The following is a 24,440-nucleotide window of genomic DNA, read 5'->3' on the forward strand; positions in this document are numbered from 1 at the left end:
ACTGTCTGAAAGGTATTTGCATTGTTATAAGACTTATCTGAAATTGTAGAAAACCTAGTGGTGTGTCTCACATGAAATGAAAGATCGTCTGCCTTCAAAAATCTGTGGTTAACAAAAAAGAATCAATCAATAATAACTGAGGGCATAATGTGGAAACAAAAGGCTAAAATGCCTGTAGGGAAACTTGTATTTAGGTTTAGGTTCAGAATCAGAATTAAGTTTATCGCTAGGTATGTTACACGTAGGCCTACAAGGAATTAGCTTTGTCTGGTGAAGCGAACATAAACAACATAAGACAATGGCCCCGTCTCAGGTCGACTATTTTCATTTTGATTTGTCTGCGCCATCTTGAGTAGCCTCCGATGGCTCTTATTTCCATAGATATATATAAACACTAGATGACTCACACGCGCTGCTGGCCAATGGAGACCGACGTTGCCACTTGGCCGCCATCTTGCTACAGGGAGTTCTCTCATTCATAACATTATGGTTTACTATTTAAATAACCATAGCTTGCTCAATTTTCAAACGGTTTGGTTTTTTATAAACATCAAAGATGTAGTTATGATACTGCATACTTATAATCATGGACTTTCATATGAAAATAACATTAATCAGATAAAGCAATAGCTATACACACACACACAAGGTATTTATAATACATATTTGCCGGTGTATATATATTTCCATTTATTTTATTATATTGTCAATATTTTAAATAAATTATAAAATTAAAATACATTTATATTTTCTATATAAAAATCGGTCTCATGTTACCACTCTGTATGCCAAGAGTTGTTTTGAATTTAGCAATGCCTTAGCTTGAAGAACAGGGACACAACTAATGACAATAGCATAGGTTGGTATATTATTTAGATATTGTAAGGGAATATTTGTATGTATTCATGCAAACTATGAAGAAGCTGAAAAAGGGAAAATAATTTGGGCCTGTGAACATTTGGTTTTGTGAGGACAAAGGAAGAGGGGGAAGGTGTGGAGTTAACATACAGTCATCTCAGATCCCTGTGATAATGAAGCTAAGCCACTGGGATTGGGGAATTTAAGATGTGAGGTGTTGATAATAATTTGGGCAGCCAATCACTGGTCTGGAAGGGAGGCGCAGATAACTCCTCCTCTGGTCAGCGAAGTATTTAGACAGGAACCCCGCTGTGTGCCCTCTCTCTCTCCTCTCGCTGGCACACGTGATATCAGGTAACTATGGGATCCCACAGATAAACTGTATTTAATTTGTACTGTATTGATTTGTATTGCATTGTTATATTACCATTAAAGTGGATTATTGTTTAACGGTTACTTGGCAGCAGTGAATTCCTTCCTGTAAGAATAATCAGCATGTTTAGGGACGCGAGGAGATTTAAGAAAGCGGACGAGTGGTCCACCAAATCTCCTAACAAATCGGGTGACCCCGACGTGATGAGGTCGTCTAGGGTCCTTCCCGGAGGTTTCCCCACGGCGCACTGATTCCAGTAGTACCAGATGTCTCCTTTCCCTTCCAAGCGGACAGCGTGAGATGTCCTCTGCATCACCCGATGGGGTCCAGAGAACCTGGGTCTCAGCCACTTGGGTCTGATCGCTTTCAGCCAGACGAACTCCGCAGTGTTCGCTTCGTGTTTCTCGGGTCCCCCTTTTGCCTCTGCAACCTGGGTGGAAAAATCTACCACTAATCCCTTAAGTTGCTGGAAGTATGGTTTCGCACTCAGAACCTCTATTTCCTTTCCTACACTTAGGGCCCCTGGGCCTGGGAACTGGTGACCATGAGTGAGCTCAAATGGAGAGAAACCTGTCCCCTTGTTAATGGAGCTCCTGATTGACATAAGAGCTAGAGGCAATGCGTCTAACCATTTCATGCCTGTCTCCTCGCATGCTTTGCTGAGTTTTTGTTTTAAGTTCTGGTTCATCCTTTCCACTTTTCCCTGAGACTGTGGATGATAAACTGCTCCAAAACTGTGTCTTAGTCCTAAGGACTGTTCTACTGCGCGTAGGTCATGGTTCTTGAAATGGCTGCCATTGTCTGACCTCACTTTCCTAGGAAATCCATGTAATGGAATGTAATGCGTGACTAGGAATTTGATCACTGAGTCTGCATCCTCTCTCCTGCATGGCACAGCTTCTGGCCAACCTGTGTATGCATCTACTACAACTAACAAATATCTGAATCCTCTTACTTTGTCAATCATGTCAGTGTAGTCAATGATGATTTCTTCTCCTGCCATCTTAGGTAAAGGGAACTTTCCCTGGTGTGGTTTCACTGTGGCTCTGATGTTATGGGTTAAACAAATTACACACTCTTCTAGGTGATTTGCTATCATGTCAGGTAGGTAGGGTGCCACCAGTGAGTGAGGTGTCTGCTCATCTGAGTTTTACCACAATGCGTTGGGCCGTGTGCTTCTTTAAGCATTGATCTTATCCACTCTGGGGGTATCACTGGTCTCCCATCTGGGGAGTACCATATCCCATCTTTGTTGGTAGCCCCCCTGTTTGACCATGGTTTTTTGTCTTGAGGAGACCTCGCTTCTTGAGCTTCTTTAAGCGTCTCGTCTGTTATTGCGGGCAGCAAGTCAGCAGATTTTAAGACAAGCATTTGATACCATGGTGTATATCCTGCCTTCTCTTTAGCTGCTTTGTCTGCTGCATTGTTACCCCAAGCCAAGTAGTTATTTTCTGTGTTGTGACCTCTACATTTAAGTAAAGCTAACTTGTTAGGTAACATTACTGCTTCTGCAAGCCTTTTGATCTCTTTCTCATGTTTGATGGGGGTATTTGTGGACGTTACAAATCCTGCTCTCATCCACTGGCGCATTTCCACATGTATGACACCATGAACATATGCTGAGTCCGTATAGATGTTTACATCTTTTCCTTTTGATAGCTCTAATGCTGCAATGACTCCCACCACTTCTGCCAACTGTGCTGAGACTTTCCCTGTTACTTTTCCTGCTGCTCTTTCCTCAAACTCTCCCTCCGCTGTCTGAGCCACCACTGCGTAGGCTGCCTGGAGCCCGTCGGTGGGGTGTCTGAAACAACAGCCATCTGTGAACAGGTTTTCTGCATGTGGCATAGGCTCTTCTCTGAGATCTATTCTTATCTTCACATCCTGGATGATTCTCTCCTCACACCTATGGGGTTCTCCGCTGCCTATGGTGTCTGCGCTGTTAACTCCGTCATGTGTGTAGGTGATGTGTGCTTGTGTCAGAGTTTTCTCCAGCCTGGTCTGTCTTGTGGAAGTCATTGTGAATGCACTTGAGTTCACAAAAGAGACAATGCTGTGTGTTGTCAGTACTGTCAAAGGGTGTCTCATCACAATGTGTGAAATCTTGTTTAAGATACGTGCTGTACCTGCCGCATGTCTCATGCAGGGAGGTTCTCTGTTTTCCACTCTGTCTAGTGTAACACTGACATACATCAATATTGTCCTACAACCCCCCTTTTTCTGAAAAAGAATCCCATTTACTGTGTTTTCATTTTCAGAAACATCAAGAAAGAATGGTAATGCATAAGATGCAGAGGCGAGAGCCGTGACTTGGGACATGGACTGTTTGAGAGAAATGAACGCAGCTTCTGCAGCTTGTGTCCAGTTCAGCGTGGCAGTGAGATTGCGCATGCCTTTCTCATTGATCAGTGTTCTGAGTTCAGCTGTTCTTGGGTTATACTCTGGGATGTAGTGTCTGCTGTAGCCCGTGAGACCCAAAAAAGACAACATGTCTTTTACTGTTTTGGGTTTCGGGTGGTTCAAAATGTGTTCCTGATGCGCTGCCGACATGCCCGTGCCTGCTGGGGAAATCACTCTGCCCAAAAATGTCACCTCTTTACGGGTGCATTGTAGCTTTTTCTTGGAGACTTTGAACCCTGATGCGTGGAGCCGCACCAGTAGGTTTCTGGTGGCCTCCAAACAAGAGGCTGCAGAAGGTGCTGCGATGAGAAGGTCGTCTACATACTGTATCAATACTACCCCCACTGGCAATGTAACGCCCTCTAGCTGTTCCCTGAGTACTTTGTTAAATATCCCCGGAGACAAACTGAAGCCCTGTGGTAGTCTTGTGTATTGTAGTTTCTCCCCTCCTATTGTAAAAGCAAAAATAGGTCTCATACTCTCTGCCAGAGGTATGCAGAAGAAAGCGTTGGCTAGGTCAACACAGGTGAACCATGTATGTTCAGGTGAGATATTACAGATAGCCGTGTAGGGGTTAGGAACGGGTATCAGAGCTGTAGTTGTAATAGCATTAACGGTTCTCAAATCATGAGCCATTCTGTACTCCCCGCTAGATTTTGATACAGGAAGTATGGGAGTATTCCAAACACTTTGTGAGGGTTCTAACACCCCTGCTCTCTTCAGTCCCTCCACTGCCTTGTCAACACCCCCTTTTGCCTGTGGTTTGATCGGGTATTGTGACCGGTTCACGGGCACAGAGCTGCTCACCTCAAATGTTACTGGTGTGGCTTTTAAGCAGAAACCTACATCATGAGAGTGCGATGCCCACAGGTCAGACGAGAGATCACGCAACATGTCAACTGTATATGCATGGTCAGTTTTCTCCCTACCATGATGTCTATCTACTTCGTGTCTCTCCATGTGGATGCATTCTTGTGTGCAGATTTTAAGACGATAAGCTCTGTGTGAGGGAGAGTATGTCAGTGCCGCGATCTGCGTAGGTTCCCAATCTTCGACTTCTAGCAGCGTCTTTACCATGGGCCCAAGTTCTTTAGCTTCATAACCCTTCCTGATAGCTAATGAAATGTGTGGTGTGGACTCAGCAGACAAACGGTACCAATACAGCTGTTCATCAGAGAGCTCAACCGACGCAGCCACCCCCGCCTGTCCCACAAAAAGATTTGTCGTGGTAACATCCCAAACGGCCATAGACACCTCATTATCATACTCATATTCATAATTTTGGTCGTCTCTTCTATCATAGTTTAGCGTCAGGTGGGGGGGGTCTGGAGGGGGGCCATAAGGCCTGAGGAGGTTAATCCATGGCTTCCATTTTGAAAAATGGAGTATAGTCCAGGTGTGTTGTCCCGAGGTCGGTCCAACCGTCCCCAGAATATAGTGGCATGTTGGGTTGCTTCTGCCTCAGGGGACTGGGCCAACATCATCTGAGAACCTGATTTTATGGTAGATAACGAACAGTTGATTGTCGTGCCATTTGGGAATGATATTATCAGTCCATCCGGGGAACAGAGGATGGAGGCATTCGCTTTGATCAGAATATCCCTTCCCATTAGGTTTGCCGGGCTTTTAGGTGCAAGAATATACTGGTGCAAGAATGTCTGTCCTGCTATCTTGGTGGATAACAGCGTGGAAAGCGGTATTTTTTCTATTTTTCCCGAAAACCCTATGACTGAGACTGTTGTAGATGAAAGGGACGCCTTGAAGGCGGGAGAATTGATGGTGGAGTATCTTGCTCCTGAATCAACCAGGAATGGTAGCTTTGAGTCTTTAACAGTCATAGTAATGTATGGATCCGCCAGGCCCGTACATCCAGAGTTCCCTGGGCGTCGTCATTGTTCGTAGAGCTGCCCCTCATACAGGACAAACTGGCCATAGGGGGCGGCCATAGCATTAGGGGCAATGTGACCCTGGTTTAGTTGTTGCGGCCATGGGACAGCCTCCTGAGGTGTCTGGACATATGGTTTCTCTGATCCGTTCCCCTTTCCGTACCCTCTCTGTCCCCCTTTGGCCCGCCCCTTTCCTGGTGGGGCTTTATTTGGGCACTGCTTGTACCAGTGATCTGGCTGTCCGCAAATGAAACACACTTTCTGATAGAAGTCCAATCCAGGAGTCATTCCAAAGCCACCTCGACCTCTGAACCCGCCTCTGAACCCACCCCTCTGTTGCCAAGAACCATTATTATAGCCAAATTGGGGCTGACTATAGGGCGGACCCTGGTTGGAAAGGCCCCCTTGTGGGTTTTGTTGCCCCTGTGGCTGCACGGCCGGCGCTTCTGGGTGAACAATCAACTGTTTGGCATTCTTTTTGTCATTCTGAACTGTTTTCCGGGCTATTTCCAGCTGCGTTCGCAGTAACTGCACCCTCAAGTCCTCTTCCTCAGTTCTACTTTCTGCATGTTGTTTGTTAAATTTACTCATATGATGGGCTAAATGACGTTCCCACGTCTGTGTGTTTAACTGATCTATCTCTGGATTGTCCTCCATCAGACTTTTAATTTCTTTCGGTACCGCTGCAAGCACTGCCTTACGAAACATTTGTATATGTTGGTCATTACTATCTGGACTGCAGTCAGTTGCCACTGTGTATTGTTGGCGTGACCTGAGCAACATGGTTGCTGCAGCCTCTCCAGGTGCAAATGTAAATGACAGTGCCCCGTACCCCCCCCCTGTCTGTGGGAAATGCTCTCTCATTGCTTTGCCCAGCAGGCTGTGAACATTGTTAAAGGAAATAGGCACGTCATCTTTCATTTTTGATGTTCCTGATCTATCCTCAACTCTTTCCACCTCATAATAGGAAGTCTGTTGCACCAGTATATTCTTGCACCTAAAAGCCCGGCTAACCTAATGGGAAGGGATATTCTGATCAAAGCGAATGCCTCCATCCTCTGTTCCCCGGATGGACTGATAATATCATTCCCAAATGGCACGAGAATCAACTGTTCGTTATCTACCATAAAATCAGGTTCTCAGATGATGTTGGCCCAGTCCCCTGAGGCAGAAGCAACCCAACATGCCACTATATTCTGGGGACGGTTGGACCGACCTCGGGACAACACACCTGGACTATACTCCATTTTTCAACAATGGAAGCCATGGATTAACCTCCTCAGGCCTTATGGCCCCCCTCCAGACCCCCCCCACCTGACGCTAAACTATGATAGAAGAGACGACCAAAATTATGAATATGAGTATGATAATGAGGTGTCTATGGCCGTTTGGGATGTTACCACGACAAATCTTTTTGTGGGACAGGCGGGGGTGGCTGCGTCGGTTGAGCTCTCTGATGAACAGCTGTATTGGTACCGTTTGTCTGCTGAGTCCACACCACACATTTCATTAGCTATCAGGAAGGGTTATGAAGCTAAAGAACTTGGGCCCATGGTAAAGACGCTGCTAGAAGTCGAAGATTGGGAACCTACGCAGATCGCGGCACTGACATACTCTCCCTCACACAGAGCTTATCGTCTTAAAATCTGCACACAAGAATGCATCCACATGGAGAGACACGAAGTAGATAGACATCATGGTAGGGAGAAAACTGACCATGCATATACAGTTGACATGTTGCGTGATCTCTCGTCTGACCTGTGGGCATCGCACTCTCATGATGTAGGTTTCTGCTTAAAAGCCACACCAGTAACATTTGAGGTGAGCAGCTCTGTGCCCATGAACCGGTCACAATACCCGATCAAACCACAGGCAAAAGGGGGTGTTGACAAGGCAGTGGAGGGACTGAAGAGAGCAGGGGTGTTAGAACCCTCACAAAGTGTTTGGAATACTCCCATACTTCCTGTATCAAAATCTAGCGGGGAGTACAGAATGGCTCATGATTTGAGAACCGTTAATGCTATTACAACTACAGCTCTGATACCCGTTCCTAACCCCTACACGGCTATCTGTAATATCTCACCTGAACATACATGGTTCACCTGTGTTGACCTAGCCAACGCTTTCTTCTGCATACCTCTGGCAGAGAGTATGAGACCTATTTTTGCTTTTACAATAGGAGGGGAGAAACTACAATACACAAGACTACCACAGGGCTTCAGTTTGTCTCCGGGGATATTTAACAAAGTACTCAGGGAACAGCTAGAGGGCGTTACATTGCCAGTGGGGGTAGTATTGATACAGTATGTAGACGACCTTCTCATCGCAGCACCTTCTGCAGCCTCTTGTTTGGAGGCCACCAGAAACCTACTGGTGCGGCTCCACGCATCAGGGTTCAAAGTCTCCAAGAAAAAGCTACAATGCACCCGTAAAGAGGTGACATTTTTGGGCAGAGTGATTTCCCCAGCAGGCACGGGCATGTCGGCAGCGCATCAGGAACACATTTTGAACCACCCGAAACAGTAAAAGACATGTTGTCTTTTTTGGGTCTCACGGGCTACAGCAGACACTACATCCCAGAGTATAACCCAAGAACAGCTGAACTCAGAACACTGATCAATGAGAAAGGCATGCGCAATCTCACTGCCACGCTGAACTGGACACAAGCTGCAGAAGCTGCGTTCATTTCTCTCAAACAGTCCATGTCCCAAGTCACGGCTCTCGCCTCTGCATCTTATGCATTACCATTCTTTCTTGATGTTTCTGAAAATGAAAACACAGTAAATGGGATTCTTTTTCAGAAAAAGGGGGGTTGTAGGACAATATTGATGTATGTCAGTGTTACACTAGACAGAGTGGAAAACAGAGAACCTCCCTGCATGAGACATGCGGCAGGTACAGCACGTATCTTAAACAAGATTTCACACATTGTGATGAGACACCCTTTGACAGTACTGACAACACACAGCATTGTCTCTTTTGTGAACTCAAGTGCATTCACAATGACTTCCACAAGACAGACCAGGCTGGAGAAAACTCTGACACAAGCACACATCACCTACACACATGACGGAGTTAACAGCGCAGACACCATAGGCAGCGGAGAACCCCATAGGTGTGAGGAGAGAATCATCCAGGATGTGAAGATAAGAATAGATCTCAGAGAAGAGCCTATGCCACATGCAGAAAACCTGTTCACAGATGGCTGTTGTTTCAGACACCCCACCGACGGGCTCCAGGCAGCCTACGCAGTGGTGGCTCAGACAGCGGAGGGAGAGTTTGAGGAAAGAGCAGCAGGAAAAGTAACAGGGAAAGTCTCAGCACAGTTGGCAGAAGTGGTGGGAGTCATTGCAGCATTAGAGCTATCAAAAGGAAAAGATGTAAACATCTATACGGACTCAGCATATGTTCATGGTGTCATACATGTGGAAATGCGCCAGTGGATGAGAGCAGGATTTGTAACGTCCACAAATACCCCCATCAAACATGAGAAAGAGATCAAAAGGCTTGCAGAAGCAGTAATGTTACCTAACAAGTTAGCTTTACTTAAATGTAGAGGTCACAACACAGAAAATAACTACTTGGCTTGGGGTAACAATGCAGCAGACAAAGCAGCTAAAGAGAAGGCAGGATATACACCATGGTATCAAATGCTTGTCTTAAAATCTGCTGACTTGCTGCCCGCAATAACAGACGAGACGCTTAAAGAAGCTCAAGAAGCGAGGTCTCCTCAAGACAAAAAACCATGGTCAAACAGGGGGGCTACCAACAAAGATGGGATATGGTACTCCCCAGATGGGAGACCAGTGATACCCCCAGAGTGGATAAGATCAATGCTTAAAGAAGCACACGGCCCAACGCATTGTGGTAAAACTCAGATGAGCAGACACCTCACTCACTGGTGGCACCCTACCTACCTGACATGATAGCAAATCACCTAGAAGAGTGTGTAATTTGTTTAACCCATAACATCAGAGCCACAGTGAAACCACACCAGGGAAAGTTCCCTTTACCTAAGATGGCAGGAGAAGAAATCATCATTGACTACACTGACATGATTGACAAAGTAAGAGGATTCAGATATTTGTTAGTTGTAGTAGATGCATACACAGGTTGGCCAGAAGCTGTGCCATGCAGGAGAGAGGATGCAGACTCAGTGATCAAATTCCTAGTCACGCATTACATTCCATTACATTCCATTACATGGATTTCCTAGGAAAGTGAGGTCAGACAATGGCAGCCATTTCAAGAACCATGACCTACGCGCAGTAGAACAGTCCTTAGGACTAAGACACAGTTTTGGAGCAGTTTATCATCCACAGTCTCAGGGAAAAGTGGAAAGGATGAACCAGAACTTAAAACAAAAACTCAGCAAAGCATGCGAGGAGACAGGCATGAAATGGTTAGACGCATTGCCTCTAGCTCTTATGTCAATCAGGAGCTCCATTAACAAGGGGACAGGTTTCTCTCCATTTGAGCTCACTCATGGTCACCAGTTCCCAGGCCCAGGGGCCCTAAGTGTAGGAAAGGAAATAGAGGTTCTGAGTGCGAAACCATACTTCCAGCAACTTAAGGGATTAGTGGTAGATTTTTCCACCCAGGTTGCAGAGGCAAAAGGGGGACCCGAGAAACACGAAGCGAACACTGCGGAGTTCGTCTGGCTGAAAGCGATCAGACCCAAGTGGCTGAGACCCAGGTTCTCTGGACCCCATCGGGTGATGCAGAGGACATCTCACGCTGTCCGCTTGGAAGGGAAAGGAGACATCTGGTACCACTGGAATCAGTGCGCCGTGGGGAAACCTCCGGGAAGGACCCTAGACGACCTCATCACGGACGTGGTCTGCGCAGAGGAGGACCCAGACGACAACACTCCTATCACCGACCCAGACGACAACACTCCTATCACCGACCCAGACGACAACACTCCTATCACCGACCCAGAGGAGGAACGGCACTGAGGGAACGAGGCAGAGCGGGGTGGATCAACGCTTCCAGATGGCGTCTGTCTTCTCGACCGGAGGCTGGCGTGTGAAAGCTATCATCATCCCCCTCGTCCTGGGCCTGCTGTACCTGTCCAAGGTAGCCCTGCTTGATGAAGCTGGGGCCATTCCAACGACAGGTGGCGAGGGCTCTCGCCCCTCGGGGGGAGAAAGTAAGGTGCTCTTATCTAAGAGCCCAGACCCTGAGGGCAAAATCACACCAACGGGCCAATCAGTGCCTAGCGACAAAGACAGGTTGTTTCCAAGCACCACACGAACATACAGTACGATGAGAGAAAGACAAAGAGAGAGACACAGAGTGAGAAGAAGGAGGAATGCCCCTCTCTCTGCTCACAAACCACAGAACATTTCTTTTAACTGCCCAACTGCAATATGTGACTCACCAAACTGTGTTATTAAGTACCCTGTGTTTTTTAACAAGGGGGGCGACTCCACGGTGTGGAAAGCGTATCCAAGGACACAGTATCAGGAGTTCCGGGTCTCGCCACGGATGGTAAGAATAATACTCAACACCATTGCAAATATGCCCCCAGAGCTGTGGTGTACCACGGCAGAACAGTTAAAATACGAGTCCCAGTGCACGACAAGGAAACCAGATTACAAAGCTCCCGATTCGGGGGTCACCGGATGTGCATTTATTGAACCAGAGCATGAAACACGTTTTCCAAAGAAGGCTTTAATCGCTCCACCTAAACTAACTAAGACCAATTCGGCAATAAGTTTAATGTTAGACTATGCACACGAACGTAATGTTAGTAACTGTTGGCTGTGCCAAAACCTGCCAGAATCCGTACATTCTCCCATGTTTAGCCCAATTCCTTTCTCAAAAATTGATTACAGTTATGTTAGCTGGAACGACATAGCATCCCGCATTGGAGATGATGCCGAGGATTGTTACACTCCATCGTACCCAATAAACTCTGAGAAACCTCTAAAATACAAGGGTTTAATCTCGCTCATTGTTGAGACAGTAAATAAAGATTACCTGCCAGAGGGCTTCAAACAGTTGACGGTCCTGAGACTAATATATGTGAAGAAATATATTAACCTAGCTTTTGAATACAGATTCCAATTAGCTCTAGCCCAGACTAATTGCTCGGTTAACTTTGCCAGTCCAATATGTACACTGCAACCACACACTCCATCTTTATTAGTTGAGGCTTTGGTAACAGTAGTGCCCTGGTTTGGCTCCAGAACAGTGGACTCAGTTGTGGTTAAAATACATGACTGTTCACAGCCATTACCCTTAGGTAAGTCCCCTACCCGTGACTGTTCTGTCTATGTTCCCCCAGTGGTAGTACATGAGTGGAAGAATGTGTCCATCTGTTTCCAAAATGAAAGAGGATCTCTTACCTCTCCAGATGTGGGACACAGCGACTGTAATACTGTAATAACGGTGCAGTTAGCCAGAACACCCCTCCCACAGAGAGTTTACTTAGTTTGTGGGGACCGAGCCTATGGCTGTATGCCTTATGACATTTTCTATGGCACCTGTTACCTGGCCTATCTAATCCCTTTAATCCGTGAAGTAAAGGCTGATGAGATTGCAGCTATACTTCCCTCTCCACATAGGAACAGCAGGTCAATTACAAAAGGACAGCGGATGGCTAGTCTATTGTTACCATGGTACGGTATTTATGTTTCTCAGCAGGAAATTGTGGCATTGTCCAAAGTAGTGGAAAATCACTTAAATGCATCTAACACCGCCATGTTAGCCGAACATAAAGAATTACAGGAGGTTAGGACTGTAGCATTACAGAATCGTATGGCACTGGATCTTCTATTAGCCGCCCAGGGGGGCACATGCAAGGTGATTGGATCTGAGTGTTGTTCTTTCATCTCTGATGCTACTCCTGAAATAATGGACATGGCTCATGATACCGCCAGGGGGATAAAAGAGTTGCATGAAATTCATGGGTTTACCCTTGGGGATTTAACTGGAACTTTTGGATCGTGGGGTGCGGGGTTGGTTAAATTTGCAGTGACCGTTTCAATGTTTATCCTAGTTGTGCTAATTGTGATAATCTGCTTGGTCACTGTAGTTAAACTAGCCATACGAAAGATGACCAAAACCGCCCTCCAGGCTCCCCAGACACTAGTAGGATATTCCACAGTAAATGACTCCGTGTTGATGTACGACGCCCAGCTTTCAGATCCGTGGGGCTCAATCACGGCATCTGCGCCATGGGGACCCCCACGAAATGAATGACAAGTTGATGAAAATTGACACTCAGAATGTAGAAGATGTATATATCTTTTCGGGTTTTCACACTACGCAATAAATGTCTGATTCTTCTTTTCAGATTTTTGAACCATGTATTGGACTGTTACGTCCCCACTAAGGTCTAGGGGACCTGGAGACAATAACGTACAACCAATAAGTATGAGAGAGTCAGAGTAAAGGTTGACAGAAGGTTTATTCCTTGTAACCTATCAGATAATACAATTAAACAGAAACTCTGTTTGTGAGGAGGAGGAGTCAAAGGATTGTGCCAAACAAAAGAAACAAGCATAACAAAAACCAGGCCTATCTCTACAACTATCCTTTGAAACCAAACTCAAACAAAAACCCTCACTAACTAACTACAAAGAATTTGACAAAACAATATACAGGGGTGGCAACAATCCGCTTACCTAGTGTGTCTAAACAATAGTTAGCTCGGTGGTGAGAAATGTACAGGGTACCCCAGACTTACCTAACTCCTCCACCTCTAAACACACACATTAACAAAGTTCAGATTATTCAAATAGCTTTAGTTGCTAAACACAGCCGTGTTCCTTCCTCAGCAACAGGCCCAGAGTGAGAGAGAGAAGACTTCCTGGGTGCCTCCTTTATGGTCGGCCCTGGTTGCTGATAGGCCAGCTGAGGGTGAGAGGATCCAATCAGCCATCAGACTCAGGTGCACAGGCAGATACCGATCAGCTGCTGATTAGCTGTGCAGAAGACAGGGAGAAGAGAGAAACACAGGAGGGAAGGAAAACCACACATGTACAGCCTGCCTGGCACGTAACACCCCCACACATATAAATCCAAACAGTATGTTTGGCCCTTACAATGAACATTCTATTTACATAGCACGAGATAGTGCATCGGCAAGAACATTATCGGACCCCTTTTTATGGCTTATGTCAAGGTTGTAGTTCTGGACAATCAACGACCAACGCATAAGGCGTTGATTGTGGTTGTACATCCTTGAAAGAAAAACCAGCGGATTGTGATCAGTGTATACCTTAATAGGTTTTACACTGGAGCCAAGATACACCTCAAAGTGCTGCAAGGCAAACAATAGAGCTAAAGCTTCTTTCTCAATAGTAGAGTACTTCAACTGATGTTTGTTGAACTTTCGGGAGAAGTAGCTCACGGGGTGATCGATAGCCTGTGCATCTTCTTGTAGAAGAACAGCCCCTGTCCCAACTCCACTGGCATCGACCTCGAGCTTGAATGGCTTCGAAAAGTCTGGTGCAGAAAGAACAGGAGTACAACACAGAATACCTTTTAGGCTCTCAAATGACTGCTGACACTCACCGGACCAAACGAAAGACTTTGAGGGACTGGTCAACGTAGTGAGTGGGGCCGCCACCGATGAGAAGTTTCTGCAGAAACGGCGATAGTACCCTGCCATTCCTAGGAAGCGGCGAAGTTCCCTCCTGGTGGATGGCACTGGGAGGGAGGCAATTGCCCTGATCTTTGCATCAGCAGGGCACACCTTCCCCCGACCAACCTGCTTCTCTGCGTCTAAACTTAGATCAGGAGAATCAATGACCTCAGGTACTGGCTTAACTTTGCCCCCAGCCAAGTCATTACTGAGGATGAAATCAACACCTTTGATGGGCAAGGCAGGGAGGACAGCTACTTTAAAGAATCCTTTGACAAGAGATGAGTGAATATAAACATTGTGCAAAGGAGCCGCAACTAGTGTCATGCCTACCCCTTGAACAACAGCACTTGATCCATATGATGATCTGGAGGTTAAAGGTAAGATGCCTTCCCTAATAATGGACTGAGAACCTCCTGTGTCCCTAAGTACCTGTACTGGCAGCTGGTCTTTAGGATCCCCTGTTAAAGAAACAAAGCCCTTGGAAATAAAGGGTTTGAAACAGGGATCAGGTACATCATCTTCCTGGGACATTTCTATGTCTGATAGGGAAACTCCTTTAATGAGTCCCATGCCTTTTGGCGTTTGAAAGCGTTGCGAAAATTGTTGTTTACGCTTTAAGAAATGACACCCTGAAATAAGGTGTCCTGTTTTATGGCAGTAGTTACACTCACGGGTCCCCCGTGGAGGTGATGGTGGTCCTCTAGACCTTTCAAAAGTTGTTGGGCCAAGATCAGGTCTTCCGGTTTGTGATATTGAAACTCTATCTGGGCGCAAGGGTGAAGAAAACACAGTCTTATGAGTGAGCATAAATTCATCTGCTAAAACAGCTGCCTTAGCCAGTGAAGTAACCTTCTGTTCATTTAAGAATATCACCATCCTTTCAGGCAAAGAATTCTTAAAATCTTCCAAGAGAAGTAACTGACGAAGACTCTCAAAATGATCCTTCACTTCATTAGCCGCACACCATTTATCAAAGAGAATGCCCTTCTCTCGCGCAAACTCAACAAATGTCTGCGTAGCAGACTTTTTATGGTTTCTGAACTTTTGTCTGTAGGCCTCCGGCACAAGCTCATAAGCACGCAATATCGACTCTTTAAGCACTTCGTACTGCAAGCTTTCTTCCAAAGAAAGTGAAGATACCACTTCCTGAGCCTTACCTACTAATTTGCACTGAAGTAGGATTGGCCACATGTCTTTAGGCCAGACCAGTGCGGTAGCAATTCTCTCAAAAGCACAAAAATATGAGTCAACCTCTGACTCTCTAAAAGTTGGCACTAAAGCAATATTTTTACTAACATCAAAACTCTTTGTATGAGAGACTGTATGTGAAGGTCTTGACCTCTCAAATGTCTGCTCTGAAGAGATTCTCAGGGCATCAACTTCAAGCCGCTTTAACGTGATTTCTTTCTCAGCTTCTATCTCTAACTTGCGAATCTGCAGCCTGTGTTCATAGTCCGCTCTACGCTCCTTTTCCTGGCCCTCCATCTGAAGACGGACAAGACGAACTTTTAGTTTGGCATCACTACTTGCACCTAAGCTACCCGGAGAGAAAGCCTCAAACCTAGGAAGCGTTGCAGGAGGAGCTTGAGGACTAAACTTGTCAACTCTAGGTGTAGCTAATACTCTTTCCCTATAATCTTCAATAGACACCTCAGCCCTAGGCTGAGTTGACATGCTTGGGATTTCAAGAATCTTTAACTCCTCTAGTTTTTGCAGGATTTTCTCTCTTATCTCTTTTTTTACTTTATACTTGTCTACTGTAATGTTAAAGTGAGCTGCAATACATAACATGTCATCTTTGCGACAGGAATACAACGTATCAACACTTGGACTTTCAATAAAGTCCTGTAAGTCAAACCCCATTTTTCAGCCAATGTACAACACCTACAATGCCTTCTCAATTATTGGTTGTTTTTATTTCAGGAAAATAGATATCCCGGACGAGCCCCCATTTGTTACGTCCCCACTAAGGTCTAGGGGACCTGGAGACAATAACGTACAACCAATAAGTATGAGAGAGTCAGAGTAAAGGTTGACAAAAGGTTTATTCCTTGTAACCTATCAGATAATACAATTAAACAGAAACTCTGTTTGTGAGGAGGAGGAGGAGTCAAAGGATTGTGCCAAACAAAAGAAACAAGCATAACAAAAACCAGGCCTCTCTCTACAACTATCCTTTGAAACCAAACTCAAACAAAAACCCTCACTAACTAACTACAAAGAATTTGACAAAACAATATACAGGGGTGGCAACAATCCGCTTACCTAGTGTGTCTAAACAATAGTTAGCTCGGTGGTGAGAAATGTACAGGGTACCCCAGACTTACCTAACTCCTCCACCTCTAAACACACACACATTAACAAAGTTCAGATTATTCAAATAGCTTTAGTTGCTAAACACAGCCGTGTTCCTTCCTCAGCAACAGGCCCAGAGTGAGAGAGAGAAGACTTCCTGGGTGCCTCCTTTATGGTCGGCCCTGGTTGCTGATAGGCCAGCTGAGGGTGAGAGGATCCAATCAGCCATCAGACTCAGGTGCACAGGCAGATACCGATCAGCTGCTGATTAGCTGTGCAGAAGACAGGGAGAAGAGAGAAACACAGGAGGGAAGGAAAACCACACATGTACAGCCTGCCTGGCACGTAACATGGACTAAAATAAATGTATTGATAAGTGCCTTACTTTGGACTAAAGCGTAATGAAGTATACGTGGAGTAATGTTAAAGCTTGAAGACACTGCAATTTTGCAGATTACAGATTAATTCAATCACCACTGTGAAGGTTATACTTTAAACTGTGAATTTCAACTGGACCTTTACAATCCAGATTTTATACCTCAGGTGGATTTCTAATAATCCTAAAATTTTAAATGTGTTTTTACTATAAGGGTCTTGAAGCAAATCTTTGAGATGCAAGCTATTTTTAAAGTTTGTAATTTGATGATTAAGGAGGACTGAAGGATAAATGATAAAAGATGTTATTTGGATGTTATTTTACTGTTTTCTTCTATATTTTTTGGTATGTTTATTTTTGTGCTATTGATAAACGATTTGTCTAAACACTGAGGAGAGATGATTTTCTATTACGATTAGCGGTACTCAATCATTCTGATTGAAGGTTTTTATTAACTTTGTTATTACTAAGTAATGTAATTGATGTATGGAGTTATTTACATATTTTGGTATTTCTACACGGTCATATGAAGTTGATATGTGGAGCCATTCCTGAATGTTTAAATAGTCTGAATCCCAGGTTATAATGTGAATGTCTTGGAATAGTTGGTCTCTTAAGTGTAGACCAAAAGGGGGATTTGTAAGGGAATATTTGTATGTATTCATGCAAACTATGAAGAAGCTGAAAAAGGGAAAATAATTTGGGCCTGTGAACATTTGGTTTTGTGAGGACAAAGGAAGAGGGGGAAGGTGTGGAGTTAACATACAGTCATCTCAGATCCCTGTGATAATGAAGCTAAGCCACTGGGATTGGGGAATTTAAGATGTGAGGTGTTGATAATAATTTGGGCAGCCAATCACTGGTCTGGAAGGGAGGCGCAGATAACTCCTCCTCTGGTCAGCGAAGTATTTAGACAGGAACCCCGCTGTGTGCCCTCTCTCTCTCCTCTCGCTGGCACACGTGATATCAGGTAACTATGGGATCCCACAGATAAACTGTATTTAATTTGTACTGTATTGATTTGTATTGCATTGTTATATTACCATTAAAGTGGATTATTGTTTAACGGTTACTTGGCAGCAGTGAATTCCTTCCTGTAAGAATAATCAGCATGTTTAGGGACGCGAGGAGATTTAAGAAAGCGGACGAGTGGTCCACCAAATCTCCTAACAATATTCACACCTTTATCAGAAGAACCAAACCAACATAAAATGTGCTCACAGACAGGCCAGTTCTGTCTAATTTATCCCAATTATTTTTGACATGAGATCTTCATATCATCCTAGTTTTGTATTTAGTTTCTAGATTTGTAAACAAATCCAGAACCTTTGAAATATGTTATTGAAAAAAGACCAAGAATAATATAAACTGTACCATGTGTCCTTCTGTAGTCCATTTGTGGTTTGTCTTGTCTCACCCCGGCTGATATATCACAAAATCCACTGTTTAAATTGTTCCCTATATTGCCCCTATGCAATATAGGGAACAATTTAAACATACACTATCCTATGTGTCCTTGGGTGTTATGAAAGGCGGCCCCCCAAAATAAATGTATTATTATTATTAAGAAGAACAACTTGGTGTGGTGTGGAGGGGATGTAGGAAGCAGGAGCAGGTGGGGAGAGATGGGACTTCAAGGTTATTTGTTTTAAATGTGTCTTGGAGATAAGGACCAGCTGCACACAATAAAATACACAACGCTGAAGTTGGCTTCCGATTCAGAGCATCCGATTCGGCAGTTAAGGGGAAAGTTAAGGGACATTTAATTTACAGTGCTGAGCGAACAATCCTCCGTGTTTGAACCTCTTAAATCGCTGCATAGCCGATTCATTTGGACTGGATTATCCTAGAGAGGCTAAAGATTCTTTATAACACAGTTTCAGATTTGTGAAACCTTTATTCTATTTGTGGAAAATACAAACAAGGGAGATTTCAGTGCTTTTTTCACATGTAGACCAAATTAGACCAGGTTTTGATCTAAAACCACTAGACCTACCCTCATCAAATCTGGACTGGATTATCCTGACCACATTAGACCAGGTCCTGATCTAAAACCAGGTCCACCATACCTAGACTCATCAAATCTGGACTGGACTATCCCACGGAGGCTAAAGATTCTTTATAACACAGTTTCAGATTTGTGAAACCTTTATTCTATTTGTGAAAATACAAACAAGGGAGATTTCAGTGCTTTTTTGTTTACATGTAGACCACATTAGACCAGGTCCTGATCTGAAACCACTAGACCTAGACTCATCAAATTTGGACTGGATTATCCCACGGAGGCTAAAGATTCTTTATAACATAGTTTCAGATTTGTGAAACCTTTATTCTATTTGTGAAAATACGAACAAGGGAGATTTCAGTGCTTTTTTTACATGTAGACCACATTAGACCAGGTCCTCATCTGAAACCACTAGACCTACACTCATCAAATCGGGGTAAGTATGGACAGCTAATTAAGGAAGAATACTTCTCAAATGTATTATAAAATTCAACAGATAAGTAGGTATACTTATATAAACTTACAGTAATGTATTTACAGTTGCAGGCAAAAACATTTCAACAGGAAATTAAATATAGTCTATAACTAGCATTGTTCAAGTTTACTTTAAGCAACAAGCTTTGTTTGCCTAATTACAGTATGTCATCTTGAGTACTAGGATTGTATGGAATGTGAAAAACATTGCAAAATTAGAAAATAACACTTTGGTAACAATGGTATGAGAAAGTTGGTTCATTGTAATCCTGTCTTCTCTCTCAGAAAAATAATTGCTATTCATACCAGGCCAGTGAGGACACATCCAATTTTGAAGCTGTAAGTTTTTATTTAGCGGTGTTTTTCCTGATAAAGCTATCTCTAGCTTGTAGCATGTAGCATGTAGCTTCGCCGCATCAATGTCGCCTCAAACCCAAATAGTAATCGGCTAGGTGTTTATATATTTTTGTAGCATTTTATTTTGTACGCTCCGCAGTCTTTGCTTTGTCATTTGAATTATCAGGCATTTGCTAACATGTTCAGACATACTGCCGTAATGGCGATCTGTGTGAAGGCTGTAAAGCCACGCCCTAGGCGATAACACAAGTATTTATTCTCCTATTTATTAGTATTTTGTATCCTCTACAATAATATTGAGTAAGATATAATAACAAACGTAATCTTCTGTAGGCAAGTGCCGTTTTTTCCAGCGTTATATGTAAACGCTTTTGTGATTGTAGTCTGTAAGAACGATCAGATATCATCGATCTGTAAGCTACGCTACGCTACGCTACGCTAATGAGACATGCCGTGTTTTCCAGCGTTATATGTAAAAGCTTTTGTGTGTTTACTTGTTTGCGCACATGAATATAAATGGGGGTGTGTTAGGATACAACACTGTGTATGTATGAGAGGGGACACACACACCACGAGTAAAACTGAGCTAAAGCCCCGTCGGTCTGTTGTTGTTGACAAGGCCTTACCTCTAGCAACAGGCTAATTAGTGGCTAGCACTCATTACAGGCAGTCTACTGAGCTCAGCCCCTCTCCAACACATCACCTGCATTGAGTCAGAAACACAGCATGCACGTTACGGTTCAAAACTAACTCAGATTGGAAAAGGCTAAGCAAAGAGCTTTGCTAAATAGAGAGCTTTGCTAAGAAGTTTCAGTTTTTTACATGCATATACTAATCTAAACCACATTGTTTGTTGTGCTTTTTTTACCATTGCACAGCCCTACGTGGCCAACTTGATGGACCTCATCTTCGACCAAGTCTTTGTGGACCCTGCACCATTATGAGCGACCTGACAGGGAGGAGGTCATCGCCGGGTATGCTACACGGTTCAATTTGGCTGCTGTCTGAACCCAACATCGACATTTCACGGATCAGGAAACTCCCTGCGTATCCTGAGGACAACGCAGGCCGGAATCACCACTCTGATCCTGCGTCCAAGGAAGCCCCAGCACCAGCTCACAAAGCTTCTGTAAAAATATTTAGTGTCATTTATACAAAATACAAGTAGGCTACATTTAGTTTTTTTGTATGGGTTTTTTTAACCGTTGATTTTGACAATAAAGTTCCAAGTTGATATCAAAATGTGTCGTGATTATTCATGTTTGGATGGGTAAAGAATATTCTGATTTCAAAAGCATAAGGTTGTGTGTGTGGACCTTTTTGTCGTACACATGGGTGTGTTATGCCATTGCTGTGTAGTATATAATAGTACAATGACAGAATGAAAGATTGCATAAAGCCATATACACCAGTATTTATTTCCATGAACAATATTAGCATTCGTTTTACAATTTCAGTCAAAACAAACAAACCACTCACTGCTCTATTTGTCTCAACTGTAGTCCACCATGTTCAGCTCTGTAAATATGCAACGCATTCTGCAGGGAGAACACATTTAGGCACACAGGCTCCAATCCAGGATGGTCCACCATACAGGTTACAGAGTCCTCAAGTTACTGCATCCGTCTTGACACATTGTGATAAACATATATTGAATGACGTGAAAAATGTATTTAAACAGACAACTTAGTAAAGCTATCAAAATGTTACCTGTGGTATCTCCATGCAGCACACATTCTCCGTTCAGAAGGCATCGTGGCGCAATTTGCACAAAGAAGTCAATAACTGAGCTTTTAAAAACACATGAAACTACACACATTGCTGACAACTTGTTATTGGAGTTATACTTTTTATCATCCTAAGTTATTCAACTTTCCAACGGTTGTTGCAGGATGTTGGAAGAAAAGGACTGTAAACTATTAAACGCAATGAGGCCATTGTATATATGCTGAAAATATGAATGTCTCCCTTTATAAATATATATATATATCGCTGTTTTTGCGTTACAAACTGTACACATTGCATTCTTGCTAATTAGCCAAAATATGAACGGAATAAGGAGCAAGCATCGTAACAGAGTAAAATAAATAGGGACAACAGCTTGTCAGCTAACCATTCAGATCGTCCTGCTGCAACCGAGATTTTTGCACCTCCACCAAAACCTCCGCTGCTTCAGGGTCAGTTTCTGGATCAAATTGATAGTATGCTTGAACACATGCATTGCTCTGAGATGACATGTTTATTCCACACTCGTAATCACAGCAAGCATGGTAACGTGACTCTCGCCGGCTCATGCCTGCTCTTCTGCAGGGGGGCGTGGTCAGCTGCTGCTCAGAATTTTCAAAGACGGGCTTGGAATAGAGCGAAAATGAGCGAAACGAGGCATGTCTAAAAAATGATCTGTTTGCTATTTTGAAAAATAAAATGTATAAATATACCTTATATAGGTATGGTCATACACTATATCATTTAAATATAGCATGATAGGTCTCCTTTAATTAAGAAATATAACTATTATAATTAGTGTAGCAGCTGACACCTATTTTCAATATGGATTAATCTACCTTTATTTCTTTAGTTCAATTTTGATCTATAAAAATGTCAAAATAGTGAAAATGTTCACGAGACAAAGTGCAACGTTATATCTTTAGATGTTTTGTTTTAGCCTATGTACTGTATGTCTTAATGCTCTTATTTGTGACGATGTGACTTCCATGAAACTAATATTGTATATCTTCCCAACAGACGAGCTGACAGGAAACCTAACATTCTAACAACCACAACATTGCAAAGGTGAGTAAATGTAAATTAAAAACGATTCACAATTTTTTTTAATTTCTTCTTCTTTCTTGCAGTGAGGTGAAGCTGACCTTGCACTTGGTGCCAGTAAGGATGCTCCTCACGCAGGCTGAATGTGTCTCCCTCCTTACTGACACAGAAGCCCTTGATTTGCAATGCTTCACTAATTGTCATTTCCCTGGCTCCGTAGGGACACTTTACCTCCAGCACAGCGGGAGACCCTACCAGACCATCTGGAGATGCCCCCAACAATCCTGATTGGGAGAGCCACAAACCTGACTCATGGACCTGCATCTGGGTTGCAGTGGTGAATGCCCTGACGCCCTCACATTCATTCATAGTCCCCCACTGTACAGACAAAACACCGTCCAGGGCCTGTTGTTGCCCTAGCACCCTGGCACTAAGGGCAGCAGTCACACGCTTTGACCTCAGCTCCAACGTTGCTGCCAGTCAACCTTCCTTTCCTGAACAAATGCCAGTTTGGGTTGGTTCGCTGACCAGTGTAGCCACCTGAATTGCCCTCTGTTGCTCCTCAGACAATGCCATGCTTGCCACAATTGCCTCAGGCCCCTGATGCCCAACAGGTTTGAGAATTTCAGGAACAGTAAGTGTTTCCAAGCTGTAGTGTTCCTCTTCTGGCTCGGGGGAGAGAAGCCAAGACATTCCTGAGAACCTGCCCCCGAGTCTGTCCCTCAGCCAGTCACGATCTGCGGAGGTGGGCTCTCTTGTCAGCGGGTTGAGTGAGTTATTGGTTGGAGGAAATAGCTCCTCCACTGAATGCGTACGTGTAGCTGCCTTTGGCTTCTTCCACTGACGGGGTGTGTCAGTGCAGCTGAAAGTGTGGATGGCAAAGATGGCTAATGCAGCTGCATGACTGCATTTCCATTCTCCACGTGGGCATTCACATTCTGTGGAGAGAATTCCCTCTTCTCCTGTAGATACCTGTGGTGGTGGGATTGTTTTATTATTTAAAATATATTTACATTTGTAATGCCTTCCCAATTATCCCTTTAATTGTTTATAGCCTACTGTATGTTTATTTCATGGATATTTCTGTGTTTTCTGGTGTGTAAAATTTGTAATCTTGGGGCCTCTTCTCTTTAACGTCTACATGCTACCACTGGCTCAGATAATGAAGAACAACAAAATAAGTTACCATAGCGATGCAGATGACACACACATTTACGTAACCATTTCACCAGGAGACTATGCTCCAATTCAAACACTGAGTAAGTGCATTGAACAAATCAATGACTGGATGTGTCAGAACTTTCTCCAATTAAACAAAGATAAAACTGAGGTAATGGTTTTTGGAGCCAAGGCAGAACGTATAAAAGTTAGCGCTGAGCTTCAGTCTGCAATGTTCAAAACAACAGATGAAGCCAGAAATCTAGGTGTAGTCATGGACTCTGACCTGAGTTTCAACAGTCACATTAAAACAGTTACTAAATCAGCCTACTATCACCTAAAGAACATATCTAGGATTAAAAGACTAATGTCACAGCAGGATTTGGAAAAACTTGTCCCTTTATCTTCAGTAGACTGGACTACTGCAATGGTGTCTTCACAGGTATCACTAACACATCTATTAAGCTGCAGCTGATTCAGAACGCCGCTGCTCGAGTCCTCACTAACACTAAGAAAGTGGATCACATCACTCCTGTTCTGAAGTCTTTACACTGGCTTCCTGTGTGTCAAAGAATAGATTTCAAAATACTGCTGCTGGTTTATAAAGCACTGAATGGTTTAAGCCCAAAATACATTTCTGACCTCCTGCTAAACTATGAACCATCCAGATCGCTCAGGTCTTCAGGGACTGGTCAGCTTTCTGTCCCCAGAGTCAGAACTAAACATGGAGAAGCAGCGTTCAGTTATTATGCTCCAAACATCTGGAACAAACTCCCAGAAACCTGCAGGTCCGCTGCAACTCTGACTACTTTTAAATCCAGCAAGAAGACTTTTCTTTTTGTCGCTCCTTTTAATTGAACTATTCACATCTTAAACTGCACTGTAACTTT

The sequence above is a fragment of the Pseudochaenichthys georgianus genome, chromosome 11 (genome assembly GCF_902827115.2).
Source record: "Pseudochaenichthys georgianus chromosome 11, fPseGeo1.2, whole genome shotgun sequence".
NCBI lineage: Eukaryota > Metazoa > Chordata > Actinopteri > Perciformes > Channichthyidae > Pseudochaenichthys > Pseudochaenichthys georgianus.